The sequence below is a fragment of the Mandrillus leucophaeus genome, unplaced genomic scaffold (genome assembly GCF_000951045.1).
Source record: "Mandrillus leucophaeus isolate KB7577 unplaced genomic scaffold, Mleu.le_1.0 Scaffold717, whole genome shotgun sequence".
In the NCBI taxonomy this organism is placed as follows: Eukaryota; Metazoa; Chordata; class Mammalia; order Primates; family Cercopithecidae; genus Mandrillus; species Mandrillus leucophaeus.
The window spans coordinates 1,982,037-2,000,639 of NW_012107775.1; the positions used below are offsets into that span (position 1 = coordinate 1,982,037).

The following is an 18,603-nucleotide window of genomic DNA, read 5'->3' on the forward strand; positions in this document are numbered from 1 at the left end:
GACATCGAGGAGGCTGTAGTCGTCACCGACCGCCATGAGCGCCGCCCCCGGCGCCATGCACGGCTCGCAGAAGGACACGGCGGCCTGCCGTACCACATCACCGACGCCTCGCTCAGGAAGTCCTTCGAGGGCTTCAGTGACATCGAGGAGGCTGTAGTCGTCACCGACCGCCAGACGGGCAAGTCCCGCGGCTACGGTTTCGTGACCACGGCCGACCGGGCGGCAGCTGAGAGGGCTTGCAAAGACCCGAACCCCATCATCGACAGCCACAAGGCCAACGTGAACCTGGCATATCTGGGCGCCAAGCCGCAGAGCCTCCAGACGGGCTTTGCCATTGGGGTGCAGCAGCTGCACCCCACCTTGATCCAGCGGACTTAAGGGCTGACCCCGCACTACATGTACCCACCAGCCATTGTGCAGCCAAGAGTGGTGATCCTGGCCGCCCCTGTCCCGTCACCGTCCTCGCCTTACATTGAGTACACGCTGGCCAGCCCGGCCTACGCCCAGTACCCACCGGCCACCTATGACCAGTACCCATAGGCTGCGTCACCTGCCACGGCTGCCAGCTTCGTGGGCTACAGCTACCCGGCCGCTGTGCCCCAGGCCCTCTCAGCCACAGCCCCCACCACCTTCGTGCAGTACCAGGCGCTGCAGTTGCAGCCCGACAGGATACAGTGAGGGGTGTTCCTGCCCCAAGGACTGTGGCATTGTCACCTTCACAGCAGACAGAGCTGCCAGGCCATGATGGGCCGGCGACAGCCCGGCTGAGCTTCAGTGAGGTGCCACCAGCACTCAGGCCTCTGAAGACCGCTCGGGCACTCCGCCTGCACCCTGGGACAGTGGAGAGACAGCTTCTCTTTAAATCTAGGTCCCATTGTGTCTTGAGGGAGGACATTAAGAATGACTGAGAGCTATTTAAAGACGCAATCCCGGGTTCCTTGCTCACCACGGCAGCCTCTCCTTGCACCTTTTCCTGCCTCTCCACACTCCAGGTGCCCTCAGGTTTGTGTCTCCACCGCCGCATCGTGGTGGGGTGTCACAGACCCTCTGCAGTCCCTGGCTGCCCTGGACTGTGCAGAGATGCCTGACTCCAGGGAAACCTGAGGGCAAGAAGTTAATGGACTATTTATTGTAACTTGATCCTCACGAGCTGTGAGCGCAGTCGAGGTGTGAGGACACGGCCTCCTGTTGGAGTCGCATTTTCTCCATGAGGGCACGTGGGCGGCTTCCTCAAGCCCAGAGGAGCTCCCAGGCACACAAGGGCCGCCGGTAACAGGGGGAGCCGACCAAAGACCCCTTTCCAGTCATAGCACTGAAGTTGCAACTTTTTTCTTGTAATTGTTTTGCTACTAAGATAATTTCAGAAGTTCAGTCTATTTTTTCAGCGGATACTGCCGCCGCCAAGAATCCAAAACCTATTTTTGACTTGGAGAGACTTGCTTTTGTTGGTTCCGCCCATGGAGACGATCACAGGGTTTCTGTATAATAAAGTGTCTGCCGGCTCGCGGGCCAGGATCCTCTCGGTGGGATGGGCACCATAGACAGGAGGCCCTGCAGGCCCGTGCAGGCCACTGTCTGCTGCCACCTGCCAGCGTGGCAGAGTGAGTTGTCTCAGGACCCCATCACTGCGACATTGACGCTCCTCTCCCTTCCCTACCTCCCCAACTCCCCAACCACTGTGGAAGGGGAGAAGGGAGTGACCCACAGCATTCCGGCCACTCAGGGTCTAGACCACGATGGTGCCAGCCTAGGGGGGAAGGGGCCCTCAGCTCTGCCTGCTGGAGCAGTTGAGTGCAGGAGGGTGTGCCTCTTCCCTCTACTCCCGCACCACCTGATGTGTGCCAGCCCCAGTCGGTTCCTGCCTGTCTTGGGGATTGGTGGAGGGAGGAAGCAGTTCTGCCAGCCGTGGCAGGGCTGCTATGGGGCATCCAGGGCTGTGGGGGTCTGGAGGAGGGGACATGAGGTCAGAGGTATCCTGGCCGAGGGTTGGGGGGCAGCGGGGGGTCTCCCTCCGGACCTACCTCAGGGAGCTGAGCATGCAGGTGTTCCAGGGCAGGCCTTGGACACAGTCAAGGCCCAGAGAATAAAGGTAGCTAATCTCATAATAATATTTTTATTAGAATGTTCTGATGATAAAAATAAAACTTGTTTTCTTTTTTTTTAAAAAAAAAAAGGAAAGAAACTCACTCAAAACCACACAATTACATGGAAATTGAACAACCTGCTTCTGAGTGACTCCTGGGTAAATAATGAAAATAAGGCAGAAATCAAGAAGTTCTTTGAAACCAATGAGAACAGAGACAACATACAAGAATCTCTGAGACACAGCTAAAGCAGTGTTAAGAGGGAAATTTGTAGCACTAAATGCCCACATCAGAAAGCTAGAAAAATCTCAAATCAACACCTTTATATCACAAGTAAAAGAGCTAGAGAAGCAAGAGCAAACTAATCCAAAAGTTAGCAGAAGGTAAGAAATAACTAAGATCAGAGCAGAACTGAAGGAGATAGAGACATGAAAAACCCTCCAAAACATCAATGAATCCAGGAGTTGATTTTTTGAAAACATTAACAAATAGATAGACCACCAGCTAGACTAATGAAGAAAAGAGAGAAGAATCAAACAGATACAATTAAAAAAATGATAAAGGGGATATCACCACTGACCCCAAAGAAATACAAACTACCATCAGCGAATACTATAAACAACTCTACGCAAATAAACTAGAAAATCTAAAAGAAATGAATAAATTCCTGGACACATACACCCTCCCAAGACTATACCAGGAAGAAATTGAATCCCTGAATAGGCCAATAACAAGTTCTGAAATTGAGGCAGTAATTAATAGCCTATCAACCATAAAAGTCCAGGACCAGACAGATTCACAGCTGAATTCTACCAGAGGTACAAAGAGGAGCTGATACCATTCTTTCTGAAACTATTCCAAATAATTGAAAAGGAGGGACTCCTCCCTAACTCATTTTATGAAGCCAGCATCATCCTGATACCAAAACCTGGCAGACACACAACAAAAAAAGAAAACTTCAGGCCAATATCTCTGATGAACATCCATGTGAAAATCCTCAATAAAATACTGGTAAACTGAATCCAGCAGCATACCAAAAAACTTATCCACCATGATCCAGTTGGCTTCATCCCTGGGATGCAAAGCTGGTTCAACATATACAAATCAATAAACATAACCCATCACATAAGCAGAACCAAAGACAAGAACTACATGATTATCTCAATAGATGCAGAAAAGGACTTCGATAAAATTCAACATCCCTTCATGCTAAAAACTCTCAATAAACTAAGTATTAATGGAACATATCTAAAAATAATAAGAGCTATTTATGACAAACCCACATCCAATATCATACTGAATGGGCAAAAGTTGGAAGCATTCCCTTTGAAAACCAGCACAAGACAAGGATGCCCTCTCTCACCACTGCTATTCAACATAGTATTGGAAGTTCTGGCCAGGGCAATCAGGTAAGATAAAGAAATAAAGGGTATTCAAATAGAAAGAGAGGAAGTCAAATTGTCTCTGTTTGTGGAGGATTCTATATTTAGAAAACCCCATCGTCTCAGCCCATAAACTTTTTAAGCTGATAAGCAACTTCAGCAAAGTTTCAGGATACAAAATCAGTGTTCAAAAATCAGAAGCATTCCTTTACACCAACAATAGACAAGCAGAGAGCCAAATCACAAATGAACTTCCATTCACAATTGCTACAAAGAGAAGAAAATACCAGGAATACAGCTAACAAAAGATGTGAAGGATCTCTTCAAGGAGAACTACAAAACCACTGCTCAAAGAAATAAGAGAGTCACAAACAAATGGAAAAACATTCCATATTCATGGATAGGAAGAATCAATATCATGAAAATGGCCAGACTGCCCAAAGTAATTTATAGATTCAATGCTATTCCCATCAAATTACCATTGACATTCTTCATAGAATTAGAAAAAAAAAACACTTTACATTTCATATGAAATCAAAAAGACCCATAGAGCCAAGACAATACTAAGCAAAAAGAACAAAGCTGGAGGCATCATGCTACCTGACTTCAAACTACACTACTAGGCTATGGTAACCAAAACAGTGTGGTACTGATACCAAAACAGACATATAGACCAATAGAACAGAACAGAGTCCTCAGAAATAACACCACACATATACAACCATCTGATCTTCTACAAACCTGACAAAAACAAGCAATGAAGCAATGGGGAAAGGATCTCCTATTCAATAAATGATGCTGGGAAAACTGGCTAGCCATATGCAGAAAACTGAAACTGGACCCCTGCCTTACACCTTATATAAAAATTAACTCAAGATGAATTAAAGACTTAAAAGCAAAACCCAAAACCATAAAAATCCCTAGAAGAAAACCTAGGCAATACCATTCAGGACATATGCATGAGCAAAGTCTTCATGACAAAAATGCCAAAAGCAATTGCAACAGAAGACAAAATTGACAAATGGGATCTAACTAAACTAAAGGTCTTCTACACAGCAAAAGGAACTATCATCAGAGTGAGCAGGCAACCTACAGAATGGGGGAAAATTTTTGCAATCTACCCATCTGACAAATGCCTAAAATCCAGAATCTACAAGTAATGCAAACATATTTACAAGAAAAAAACAAACAAACCCATCAAAAAGTGGGCAAAGGATATGAACAAGGCACTTCTCAAAAGAAGACATTTATGCGGCCAACAAACACATGAAAAATACTCAACATCACTGATCAGTAGAGAATTGCAAATCAAAGTCACAATGAGATACCATCTCACGCCAGTCAGAGTGGTGATTATTAAAAAGTGAAGAAACAACAGATGCTGGTGAGGCTGTGGAGAAACAGGAATGCTTTTATACTGTTGGTGGTAAATTAGTTCAACCATTGTCAAAGACACTGTGGCAATTCCTCAAGGATCTAGAACCAGAAATACCATTTGACCCAGCAATCTCATTACTAGGAATATACCCAAAGGAATATAAATCATTCCATTATAAAGACACATACACACATATTTTTTTCACTACACTTTAAGTTCTAGGATACATGTGCAGAACATGCAGGTTTGTTACGTAGGTATACATGTGCCATGGTGGTTTGCTGTACCCATCAACCCATCATCTAGGTTTTAAGCCCTGCATGCATTAGGTGTTTCTCCTAATGCTATCTCTTCCCTTGTCCCACACCCCCTGACAGGCCCTGGCGTGTGATGTTCCCCTCCCTGTGTTCGTGTGTTCCCATTGTTCAACTCCTAGTTATGAGTGCGAACGTGAGGTGTTTGGTTTTCTGTTCCTGTGTCCGTTTGCTGAGAATGATGGTTTCCAGCTTCATCCATGTCCATGCAAAGGACATGAACTCATTCTTTTTTATAACTGCATAGTATTCCATGGTGCATATGTGCCATATTTTCTTTATCCAGTCTATCATTGATGGCCATTTGGGTCGGGTTGTAATAACAGCAAAGACCTGGAACCAAAACAAATGCCCATCAATGATAGACTAGATAAACAAAAGGTGACATATATACACCATGGACTACTATGCAGTCATTAGAAAGGATGAGTTCACGTCCTTTGCAGGGATATGGAGGAAGTTGGAAACTATCATTCTCAGCAAACTTACACAGGAACAGAAAACCAAACACCGCATGTTCTCACTCATAAGTAGGAGTTGAACAATGAGAACGCATGGACACAGGGAGGGGAATATCACACACGGGGGCCTGTCTGGGGGTGGGGAGCAAAGGGAGGGAACTTAGAGGACAGGTCAATAGGTGCAGCAAACCACCATGGCACACATATACCTACGTAACAAACCTGCAAGTTCTGCACATGTATCCCAGGACTTAAAGTAAAATTTTTAAAAAAAGAAATAAAAAGATAAGAATGACTCCAAACAGCAGGCACTCTGGAAAAAGAGAACAAAGAACATGGTAGAAAGAAATCATCAATAAAATAATTCAAGGAAATAGCCCAGCACTGAAAGATTTGAGTTTCCAAACTGAGAGGTTCACAAAGTACTCAGCACACAAGAAAACAACTGACCCACACTATGACCCATCATTTTAAAATTTCAGGACTTGGGAAATAAAGAGAAGAAGTTATACATTCCTGAGCAGGAAAAAAAATGCTTTCTGTATACAAAGCATCAAGGATCCAAAGAACATTGAACTTCTCAAAAGCAATACGGGATGCTAGAAATCAATGTGCAATGTCATCAGGATTGTGAGGGGAAATAATTTCCAATCAAGAATTTTATATCCAAAGTTATAATTAAGGGTGAAGATAAGGACATTTTCTGTCATATAAGACTCTCAGTAAAATATCTATAATTTCTCAGCAGGATGTGCTCCACAAAAACAAGAGAGTATGCCAAGAAAGAGGAAGGCATGAAAACCCAGAAATGAAAGAAATTCTCAGGGTGATAGTGAAGGGAGATCCCAAGATACAGCTGAGTAGAACAACGAGCTCAGTGTGGAGCAGGTCGAAGATATTTCCTCAGAAAGAGAAAACTGAAAGGATGGCTAATGTGGTTGAGCACTCTGAGAATAAATTTACACAACTCTGTAAGAGTTTTAAGTAGAACTCATGATAAATGAATAGAAAATTATGCACTGCTAATGAAAGTGTACACTAGTATAGAATTTTGGAAATCAGACTGGTAGTTTTCAGTGAAGTTAGACAATGCACTTATTTTATGACCCAGCATTCTGACTTTGGGCACCATGTTCAGAGAAAATCTCACTGGGGAGCACATGTACAGTGTTGCTTATGGTGGTTAAAAAAAAAAAACCCAGTAACAACTTAGGTAGCCATGAACTAAGAAATGGGTAATTGAAAGGTATAGGTAGGTATGCATAGTGAAATATTATGCAACAAGTAGAAGAAATGGACTAGATACATATAGAAATATGGAGAGATCTCAAAAAATTAAGTTGAATGAAAAAAGAACGGGAAAAGATCTATTGCATAATACCATTAATTCAAATACTTTAAAATAGAAAAAACATGAACATACATATGTAAACAGATGTATGGAAAGTAGAATAGAAAGATATATACAAAAAATACACAAAATGGAAGCATATGGGAGGAATGAAAATTAGATTGAAAATTGGGGATAAAGAGGAAAAATACATTTAAAAATTAAAAAGGGCAGCCATAGACCAACAACGATATGGTGTTATAAACTGAGAATAATCAACTCAATTTTCTGCACATGAGATACAAACAAATCAACAAAGGCACATATATCTACCTCATACATTCATCTCTTCCAGTAACACTCTGTCTCACTTACTGCTCCGCAGACATGCAGGTCAACTTTCTATTCCTTGAATTCCATGCTCATTACCACCCACGAAGCATTTGGACTTCCCATTTCTTCTTCCTGAATTGTTCTTCCTCTTGCTGTTTGCATGGTCAACCCCTTTTCATCTCTCAAGTCTCAACTCAACATTTTACTACCTCAGAAAATATCTTCCTTGCCCCACTATGCAAATTCATCACTCCAACCCTCTTGTTCCTTATCCACAATAGCCTGCTTATTCCTTTAACAGTGACTATCAACATGAAATTTTCATATATTTTCATATATTTATTTGCATATTGTTTGCACTTCTCCACTTTGATAATGTAAACTCTATGAGGGCAGAAATCATATCTATTCCATTGCTCCTGCAGCCCTTGGATCTAGAACAGTGCCTGGTATGTTTTCAGTGTTCCATCATTCATTTGGTAATGTAACTGGTCGCTGAAAATCAGGCCAGAAACAGAGAGGTCATGGTGTTGGAGTCATCAATGTGGATGTTAAAAACACTGAGAATGATGGCAGTGTTTAGGAAGTGTTTAGAAGAATAAGAAAGTAACCAAGTACTGAATTCTCCTGTGAATAAGGGTGAGAGATGAGGCAGACTGTGGACCATACACGAAGGAGTAGAAAAGAATACTATTACCAGATGTATAAGCTTAGAAGGGGCAGATTTTGTGGGCAGTATGGAAAATGCCTGTTTCAAAGCATCACTGGGGAGCAAGAAGGACACTCACTTCACCTCCTGGCTCTTAGGTAGGTACTATGTCGGAGAAGAAACAGCCTCCATTTGAGACAACCAAGGGAATACCAAGTTCCAATTAGAGAAAAGAAACAAAAATTCAGAGACAAAGTTAGAGATGAGTTTCTTGATGACACTTCGCTTTCAGAGGGCATAATGGAAGGTGTGGGTTAGATTAGAACAGCAGTTCCCAATCAGGGGTAACTTTGCCCCCCAAATTTGGAAAGGCCTGGAAACATTTTGGTTGTCATAGCTGAGGGGATATTACCAGCACCCAGTGAGTGGAAGTCAGGGATGCTACTAAACTTGCACAGGACAGCCCCCCATAACAAAGAGTTATCCAGCCCAAAATGCCAATAGCGCTGGAAACCTTGGGTTAAGAAATCCTGGAACAGAGGATGAATAGAACCACAGAGTATAAAAGTACAGTTGAGGACAGAATGCCAGAGAAACTCAGGCACTTGATAGTCACTGAGGTAAACTCAGCTGGATGGCATGATGAGATTAGTCCTGATAGATTCTAATAGGGACTAATAGAATGGGAATGGGAAATCATACCTATTGCTGAACTCTGGAGTTTAACATATAATGGGATTGTGGCTCCATCTAGCGTAAGGGAGATGCTGGGCAGCAGCTCTGCAAGACCAGTCCAGTATAATGGAATGCATGGTTGGCATCTCATAGATGTTTGGCTTGGCCAAGATCCCAGGATGCTCCAGGTCTGAAAGTTTGAGTGTCATCTTCTAGGGTATGAGAAATCCTTGGAAAACATTAACATTTAGAGTGCACTGGGCCCTCTTATGTGCCACACTGTTCACTGTTATTTTCTTCAATTACCTCTCTTAATAAAAATGGCAAGATGGGAAGGTCTGGGTAAGTTCCATTTTAATGTGACTTTTCTTCAAGATGTCTATCAGTTAATCAGGATAAAGAGAAGGAAACGTGAAACAAGAGAGACAATATTTATGAAACTGGTATGTACTAGGTATTGTTCCAGGTACATAATAGCAAATTCCTGTAAAAGAGGGGTTTGGAAACCCATCGTAGAGATGAGCAACCTGAGACTGCAGAGATTATGAGTTTTGTAGAACTCATAACTAGCCTAAATTTAAAATCAATAGTATAACCCAGGCCATTGTAACTTTAAAGCCTTTGGGATTTCTACCCTGATATCCAGCTCTAAGAATCATACTTCCCATGTACAGACAAACTAAATAGTGGATGGATGGATGAATGGATGGATGGATAAACACACAGGTGATGCACAAAGCATCTATATGGCTCATTTACATTTTCCCCCCTACCTTGTCCCCTGGTTATGGTTTTTTGTTTACTCTGCTTTGTTTTGGCTCAGTTTCTTGAAAACATATCAACTTTTGATTACCTATGATAAATAAAAGGGTCAGATAATAGAAATAATTGAAAATAGAAGACAATCCAGATGTAATTTCTATTTAGACTGGGGATTTTGTTCATGCCCTTTTAAACAGAAGATTTGCCAGACTAATTATATTTTATCTTGGCATATATTAAAATTCTTTTTCATTCCTTAAACACATACCAACTGGTGGTGGGTGAAGTAAAGCTAGACACAAGTTGGATGGCAAGTTGGTACATAATACCTCAGAGCAGAATAATCACAAGCTTTATTACCTTCAAGTGAGTGATGAAGAGTTTATCTATAATCCCAAAAAGAATTCTTTAAATTTAATAAGAAATAATAAGAGCTATTTTTCAGAATCTCTTTAGAAAGATTTTGACTCGCCTGGTTCCTTAAGAGTAAATCCCATGCAATCTTTGAGTGAGCACATGGGATTCTGAAAGAAATCAAGTTGGCTTAAGTTGTTTCTGTGGGTTCTCTGCTCATCCTGGCTCAAGCCATCCCCCTAGTGACTCTACTCCCTCCCCCACAAAAAATGTAAGTCAAAATCCTACAGCTTTTCTACCAGATAGGCCAACAGATGCAGTAAGATCCTGGGAGGTAAAGGCTTGAAGAGTTTTCTCTTTGTGGACAAACTCTCTGGTGGCTCTGCAGGGGCCCCTCAGGGACACCTAAGCAATACTGTAAATGAGGTGCAATTGTAGAAGTGAAATGCTGAAAAACACAATTTCACCATCGAGTGCTGAAGAATTATGGTTCCCAGGGAAAGCAGCAAGGCATATCCGCTATAGAAGGGCAGAAGAGGATCATCTGGATTCTGAGGCTCTTGTGAAGTCCAGTGGGAAGCATGGTAATTGCTCTATTGCCCACACTGCCCCCAGGGAACGTTTACCATTCCTTTCCCAGCACCTCTGCTCAGGACACTGAAATTTCCACATCATATCACCACAGCTAGGCCAAGCATCCATGACTTTTCATCAGAACCAGGGAGTGAAGAAAGGAGCTAGCCCCATATGGAGTCTGCTTGGGTCCAGTTACAGTGTTTGGATGCTTGACTTCACACTTTTATTCCCGGGTGGTACCTGCCCAGCCCAAGAGCCTGACCATAGTGAAGATTTGCTGAGCATCTGTTTAACTCTGGATTTTGGCCTTGCCAAGTTAATTTCTTCGTTTTATAGTGGTTGCTTTTAACATGCTTGCATAGCAGGAATGAGTTAACCAAACCTAGAGCAAATATGAGATTATTTTTATCTCCCCTTTTTCCTTGGAGGTAAGATGTGGTCTAAGACACTCACTAACTCACTTGCTATTCTGATAACGGGAGAAAAAAAATCTTGCCAGGGCCAAGGCAGACAAAGATAAACACTCTTAACAGAAAAAGTAGGCTGGGCCCGGTGGCTCACGCCTATAATCCCAACACTTTGGAAGGCTGAGGCAGGCAGATCACTTGAGCGCAGAAGTTCAAGACCAGCCTGGTCAACATGGTAAAACTCCATCTCTACTGAAAATACAAAAATTAGCCAGGCATGGTGGCGTGACCTGTAATCTCAGCTACCTAGGAAGCTGAGGCAGGAGAATCACTTGAACCCAGGAGGCGGAGGTTTCAGTGAGCCAAGATGACAGCACTGCACTTGAGCCTGGGTGACAGAGCAAGACTCCATCTAAAAAATGAAAAATAAAAAGAAGAAAAAGGATTTGGGAGTCTGAAAACACCACCTGTAGGTGGGCATGAGTGGAGATGGAAAGAGATAATAGTGTGCCAGAGGATATTCTATCTGAATGAACATACCCATTCCTAATTACATTTTTAATCTGTTGCCCAAACATTAGTTATTTTTAGATTGAAAATGAATCAGGGTATACACCATTGTAGGAGCTGTTCCTGCTGCATTCCAGACCTCTGGGGACAGCAGCTGCCTCCTACCCCTCACCTCCAAGTGTTCTTGATGGCAGGACAACAGCTTCTGTCACCCACTGACATAGTCACCTATTAGCAGGAGAGGTGCTCCAGTAAAAAAAAAAAATTGTGGACAAAGATTAGGCCAGCCCAGCCTGGGAGTCAGACTGCAGGCCCTGGTCATGGCATCACCGATTTTGAACCTGTCAAGTCCTCTATTTCACTAAATCACTCATTTATCCCCAAGATGTAAGAAAGTACGCATCTCCATAGTTCTGCTTTGTTTGGTTCCTACTTTCAAGTTTACTCTTCTCTATCCAGACTTCTCTCAAGCTTCCCTGTTCATCATCACCCAACCTCACACAATAATATAGCACATCCAGATATGATTGTGCAATAAAAGAGGCAGTACAATGGGAATCTCCTCATTCTAACTCTGCAGGGAACCAACATGGGGAAGGCATGAGGATGCAAAGAACTCAGAGTTGGGAGTCATAAACCTGCATTAGATTATCCCATTCCTGAGAGGTTTTATTTATGGCTTCAATGAACCTCTGAAAAAAATGTCTGAAAAATCTCCCATACCAACTTCTCTAAGCCTTGTTTTATTTTTATAAACTGTGAATAATAACGCCCATGAGTAGGTGACATCCCATGGGCATCTGAAAGGCTGGGCTAAATTATAAAACCAATACATAATGGATGAGGTCACCTGTGCAAATGGCATCTGAGACAAAATGTTTTTCATGCCAGCTGCAACAAGAGCAATGAACTGGCTTTATTTGTATCCATGGCATTAATCATGACAGCAACAACATCAACAACCACCAAAAAAGTGTCCATCAGAAGGCGAAGAGAGCTCTACTTTGACCCCATAATAGAGAGACTCAGAGGCAACAGTTGACAGTGCATGTCCCAAGAAAGGGAGACCCTGGCCCTTAGAGTTCACCGGCCCACTGTGCTGACCAACTATTTGCCTAATGTCATTAAACACTGGGACTTTCGTCCATTCTCACTGAGCCATCTTATGACGATTTGATTACCATGTGGCTTCCTCACAGGGAGAAGGGGTGCTGGTCAAATGACAGGTCTGTCCAGCCTTCTTGACAATATCACTGCAGAGGTCATTGAAGGCACAAATAAGACCCCATGAGAAAGCACTTCATAAACTGTCCAGTGTTATGAATTCTCAAGTGCTGAGTTTCACTGTGACACTATAATGACATTTATTTATCAGCCATGACATTTGGATCCACCTAACCTATTCCCACAGGAGCCCGACAACCTCAGTGAATCCTGAAAGTGGAGAGACACAAAAGAAAGTTGTTGAGTTAAGGGTCGGATGCAAAAAGAACCCTCCTGTCTTTGTCCCTACTCCTTGCTTGCCCACTCTTTCTTAACCCATTCTGCCACAGACAGAATAGCTTCTTTATCTCTAGTTCAGCTAGTTCTTTGTTTGCTGCCTTTAATCCCTACTATGGTCTGAATGCCTATGTCCCCCCAAAATTCATAAGTTGATGGTTTTAGATGTGAGGCCTTGGGGAGGTGATTAGGTCACGGGAGCAAAGCCTTCATGATTGGAATTGCTGTCCTCACAAAAGAGGTCTGAAAGAGATCCCTTGCCCCTTCTGCCATGTAAGAACACAGTCAGAAGGCATGGTCTGTGGGTCTGAAAGCAGGTCCTCACCAGACACCAAATCTGCCTTGATCTTGGACTTCCCAGGCTCCAGAACTGTGAGAAACCACTATCTGTTGTTTATAAGATACACAGCTTGTGGTATTTTGCTATAGCAGCACAAACAGACTAAGACAATCTTATTTGTTTTTAAGGAAGAGAAGTCAGATTTAAAAGCATGCCAGCTGCTAGCTACTAATTCCACCTTCCTAATACTATTCTAATATTCCTCTCAAATTTGTAGCAGTCTCCTTTACAACTCCATAATCTCTCATCCTGGGTGCTGGCATTCTAATTTCTTGGATATCCTTTTGAAGTTCTCAGTAGTAATGAAGTCTGCTTTTTACTACAGTCATGTCCTGCATAATGACATTTCAGTGAACAACAGACTGCATATACCACGGTGGTCCACAAGACTTATAATTAACCTGAAAAATTCTATTGCCTAGTGATTCATAAGCATTGCGACATTGTAGCGCAACACATTACTGACCTGTTTGTGGTGATGCTGGTGTCAACGAACTTAATTGTGTTGCCGGTTGTATAAAAGCATAGCACATGCAATTATGTACAGTACATAATACTTGATAATGATAATAAACAACTGTGTTACTGGTTTATGTGTTTATTATACTATGCTTTTTATTTTGAGTATACTCCTTGTCCTTATTTTTTTTTAAGTTAACTATAAAACAACCTGTGTAAAACAAGGCAGGTCATTCAGGAGTTATTCCAGAAGCAGTATTGTTATCATAGGAGATGACAGATCCTTGCATGTTACTGCCACTGAAGACCTTCCAGTGGAACAAGATTAGGAAATGGGAGACAGTGATATTGATGACCTGACCCTGTGGAGGCCTAGGCTAATGTGTGTTGTGTCTTAGTTTTTAGCAAAAAAAAGAAAAGCTTAAAACGTAAAAAAAAAAAAAAAGGTTTTTAAATAGGAAAAAACTTATAGAACAAGAATATACAGAAAATTTTTTGTATAGCTGTACAATGTGTTTATATTGTAAACTAAGTGTTATTACAAAAGAGTTTAAAAGTTTAAAAAAGTAAAAAGTTCATAAACAAGTTATAGTAAGCTAAGGTTAATTTATTATTGAAGAAAAAAAGTTAATAAATTTAGTGTAGCCTAAGTGTACAGTGTTTACAAGGTCTAAGTAGTATACAGTAATGCCTTAGGGCCACCTTCATTCACCACTCACTCCCTGACTCACCCAGAGCAACTTCCAGTTCTACAAGCTCCATTCATGGCAGGTGACCCATGCAAGTGTACAGGTGTACTGTTTTTTGTTTTATACCGTATTTTTACTGTACCTCTTCTGTGTTTAGATACTCTTTCTTTCTTTCTTTCTTTCTTTTTGAGATGGAGTCACTCTGTCACCCAGGCCGGAGTGCAGTGGCACGATCTCGGCTCACTGCAACCTCCGCCTCCCTGGTTCAAGCGATTCTCCTGTCTCAGCCTCCTGAGTAGCTGGGACTACAGGCATGTACCACCATGCCCAGCTAATTTTTTGAATTTTTTGTATTTTTAGTAGAGATGGGGTTTCACCATGTTAGCCAGGATGGTCTCGATCTCCTGATCTCGTGACCCACCTGCCTGGGCCTCCCAAAGTTCTGAGATTACAGGCATGAGCCACTGCACCCGGCCTGTGTTTGGATATTCTTAGACACACAAATACTTACCATTGTTTTATAATTACCTAGAGTATTTAGTACAATAACATGCTGTATAGGCTTGTAGCCTAGGAGCAACTGGCTGTACCATATAGCCTAGATGCGCAGCAGGCTACACCATCTAGCTTTGTGTAAGTACACCTTATAATGTTTGCGCAATGACAAATTTGCCAGATGTTGCATTTCTTGGAACTTATCTCCATCATTAAGTGACAGGTGACTATACATGAGAAAAAATTAGAAAACCACATCTCCTCTCTTGAGTCCTGCACCTAAAATTCAGAGTTCCCCTCACTGATTAAGTATCATTCAGCCCTATTTAACCACACGGTAATTTATGTATTATTTAGACTGGGTCAAGGCCTAGCACCAGAGTTTGGGCAAAAGTAGTCAGAGTGGAACCCAAGTCTACATTCATTCATTCATTCATTTATTTTGCAGTTACTCAATACCTACTAGGTTCTTGTGTCACAGAGTCAGTGCTGAGCTCTGAGGATGAAGAAATAAGGATGTTGTCTCCTGACTTAACCAGGGCTCAAATCCTGCCTCTGCCACTTGCTAATTAACCTTTTTAAGATGACATTGAAATGAAAACATTATCTATTGACTAGAATTTTTGTAAGGACTGAATGAAATACTGCATGGGAAAGGTCTTAACAGAGTGTGTATTACATAGTTCATACTCAGTAATTATTAACTGTAAATATTGTTTGTGGTTGGCAGCTTCTGACATGACTCTAAATTATCTCCAACTCTCAGTATTCACGCCCTCAAATAGCCTCTCCCCTTTACAATGTGCTGGTCATTCCATTGGTTGCTTCTAACCACTAGAAGCAGCAAAGGTAATGACACGTCACTTCCCTGATTAGGTTACAAAAGACAGATTTCCAACTTGCCGATTCTCTCTCTCTCTCACTCGCTCTCGCTCTCTCTCCCTCTCTCTCTCCACTCACTCCCCTTCACACATGCTTTGATGAGAGGGCCACTTGGCAAGAAATTGAAGGTGACTTCTGGCCAACAGCCAACAAGAAGCTGAGGCCCTCAGCTCAACAGTCCAGGAAGAACCGAATTCTACCAATAACCACATGAGTGAGCTTGGAAACAGTTCCTGCTCCGGGTGAACTTTGAGATGACTGCAGCCTCCACTGACAACATTGACTGCGGTCTTGTAAGAGAAGGAACCCTGAAGCAGAGGACCCAGCTAAGATCTGCTCAGATTCCTGACCCACAGAATCCAAGAAATATACCTAATGCTTGGGATAACTTGTTATGCAGCAAGAGATAATTAATACACTGTTGTTACTAAAATTTCTAGTATTTTTGAGGGACAAGGAGCAAATAATGTGTGGCAGGAGTAACAAGAAGGGACATAGACAGAGGTACATTGGCAGCCAGATCGTCAAGATCTGAGAATGCCATGTTAAATATTTAAAGCTTCTCTTAGGGACAATGGGAAGTCATCAAATGTCCTTTAAACAGAGTAGGGAATCAATTTCTTCTTAAATAGCAAGTCAAATATGGAGACTTAAAGAAAACATCTTTCAAGAAAAGGAGCCAAAATGACTTCTTGAACCAGTATGTCAGTCATCTAGGATATAAAATTGGAAAACTTCCAAAAAATTGAGATCTCTTATTTTTCACCCCCTCGGCTGTTAGGTAAATCAGTTTGGGATTCATATCACCAAGTTTAATGGTGAAGAAAATAAGCGAAAGTGATGCTACTGAAATAAACAATTTCATTAAGTTCAAAATCAGTGAGTTCAAAATCAATTAAATTTGTAATATCCTTATTGAGGACACAAAGTAGCAAATTAATAGCAGCGAAAATGAGTTTTTAGGAATACAAAAGGAGTGAGACTTTTGTAAATAACTTTTGACATTACAATTTCCTAAATCAATAAAGAGACATCTGTTTTTTATTTGCACATCTTTTTTTAAATCCTGAATCAAGACTTTATATATCCTTCCCTTGGACAAGTTCTACAAATTAGTTTGAAAGTGACCCAGTTTTTGCACATGAGCCATAATATCCATGTGTCCAGGTCTTATTATTACAATAGAAGTGGACTGGGATATGGTCTTTTACACAATCTATCTATAAAGTAAATAAAAGGAAAAAATATCTCTGAGGATTTACAAAAAGAGTCATGTTCAAAGGCGAAGGCAGTAAGGAAAGAGGAATTTGGCATGGAAGAATGACTACTAACTTGGAATCCACATGACAAATCCTAGTCTTTACTATTGGAAGAGCCTATAACAGTTGTGCACATTGTTTTCTTGGCCAGTATTTATTGAGCACCTGCTGTGTGGCAGGCACTGTGCTATACCCCAGACATCCTCCTACCTGATACTGACAATGGAAATCTATAGAATTCCTTGAAGGCAGAAGTAGGCTTAGTATAGGAAGAAACTTTCCATGAGAAGTCACCAAAGTGCTCGTCTGAGCCTAATCATTAATTTGCTAAATTGTTATACAGTTCACCTCTCCAGAGTTCCAGGTTCTTCATGAGAAGAATGAAGGAGTTGTAATCCATTATCTTAACAATTGCCTCCCCTCTAAAAGATTCAGAATCAACAGCTCTTTGAATGCCCAGATTTAGATCATTCTCAAACTGCAAGAGAGTCCTACAGCAGAGAGCTCATGACTGAAAAGAGGCTCTATCTTACCCTCTTGACAGTCTCCTTCAGGAAACAGGAGTCCCCAGCATCTCTGGGACATGCTGAATGTGTTCTATCACCACTGTTTGGCATTGTCCCAGTAATCTCATGGGATCCTCACTTAGTACAGCTGCCGATGGAAGAAGTATATAGAAGCAGAAGACCTGGAACTAGAAAAGCAGCCACTTCCTCTTTATTCTACAGATGGCTCAGGTGTGGTCCAGAGAGGGTCTTCAACCTGTGCCAGGTCACAAGTGGCTTCTATCTCCAGTTTGTACCATCACATCAGGATAGAGCTGGTCTTGAGCTAAAGCATCTCTCTAAATATTGCCACATCTGATGACTACAGTTCTAATTCCTTCAAATCATGTCATTATCCCAGAACAAGGGAATGCCTGGGATCCCCAACCTACCTCTGTCTCTCCAATTTCACACACACACAAAAAGTCAAGTCCAAGAGACTCAAGTGATGACATGCTCAGCAAGAGATCAAAAACTAGAACTCAGTTCAGAATTCAGCCCAAGCCTCATTCTGCTCTCCAAGCCCTATTCTACTTACTCATTCCATAGTTGTTTGCTGAGCATCCACTATATGACCAGTACTATGCCTAGTGCTATTATAACAAGAACTCAAACCTAGACACTGAACTGAATACTCTCTTACCAAGGAGGTTCCAAGATGGCTGAATAGGTACCGCTCCAGTCTACAGCTCCCAGCATGAGCAACACAGAAGACAAATGCAGGTGATTTCTGCATTTCCAACTGAGGTACTGGGTTCATCTCACTGGGGCTTGTCGGACAGTGGGTGCAGCCCACGGAGCATGAGCCAAAGCAGGGCAGGGCACTACCTCACCAGGGAAGCGCAAGGAGTTGAGGAATTCCCTTTCCTAGCCAAGGGAAGCCGTGACAGACAGTACCTAGAAAATCAAGACACTCCCACCCTAATGCTGTGCTTTTCCAATGGTCTTAGCAAATGGCACACCAGTAGATTATATCCCATGCCTGGCTTGGAGGGTCCCACGCCCATGGAGCCTCGCTCACTGCTAGCACAACAGTCTGAGATGGAACTGCAAGGTGGCAGTGAGGCTTGCTGGGGGCATCCGCTATTGCTGAGGCTTGAGTAGGTAAACAAAGCGGCTAGGAAGTTCAAACTGGGTGGAGCCCACCACAGCTCAAGGAAGCCTCCCTGCCTCTGTAGACTCCACCTCTGGGGACCTAATAGACATCTACAGAACTCTT

At 42.3% G+C, this 18,603-nt stretch overlaps 1 pseudogene across 1 annotated transcript; it reads left to right on the forward strand.

Annotated features, from left to right (window-relative positions):
- The first annotated feature begins 34 nt into the window (after window positions 1-34).
- Window positions 35-1,425, forward strand: LOC105528439 (annotated as a pseudogene). Its single transcript, XR_001004352.1, has one exon. The product of XR_001004352.1 is annotated as an RNA-binding protein 38 pseudogene (transcript).
- The last annotated feature ends 17,178 nt before the right edge of the window (window positions 1,426-18,603 follow it).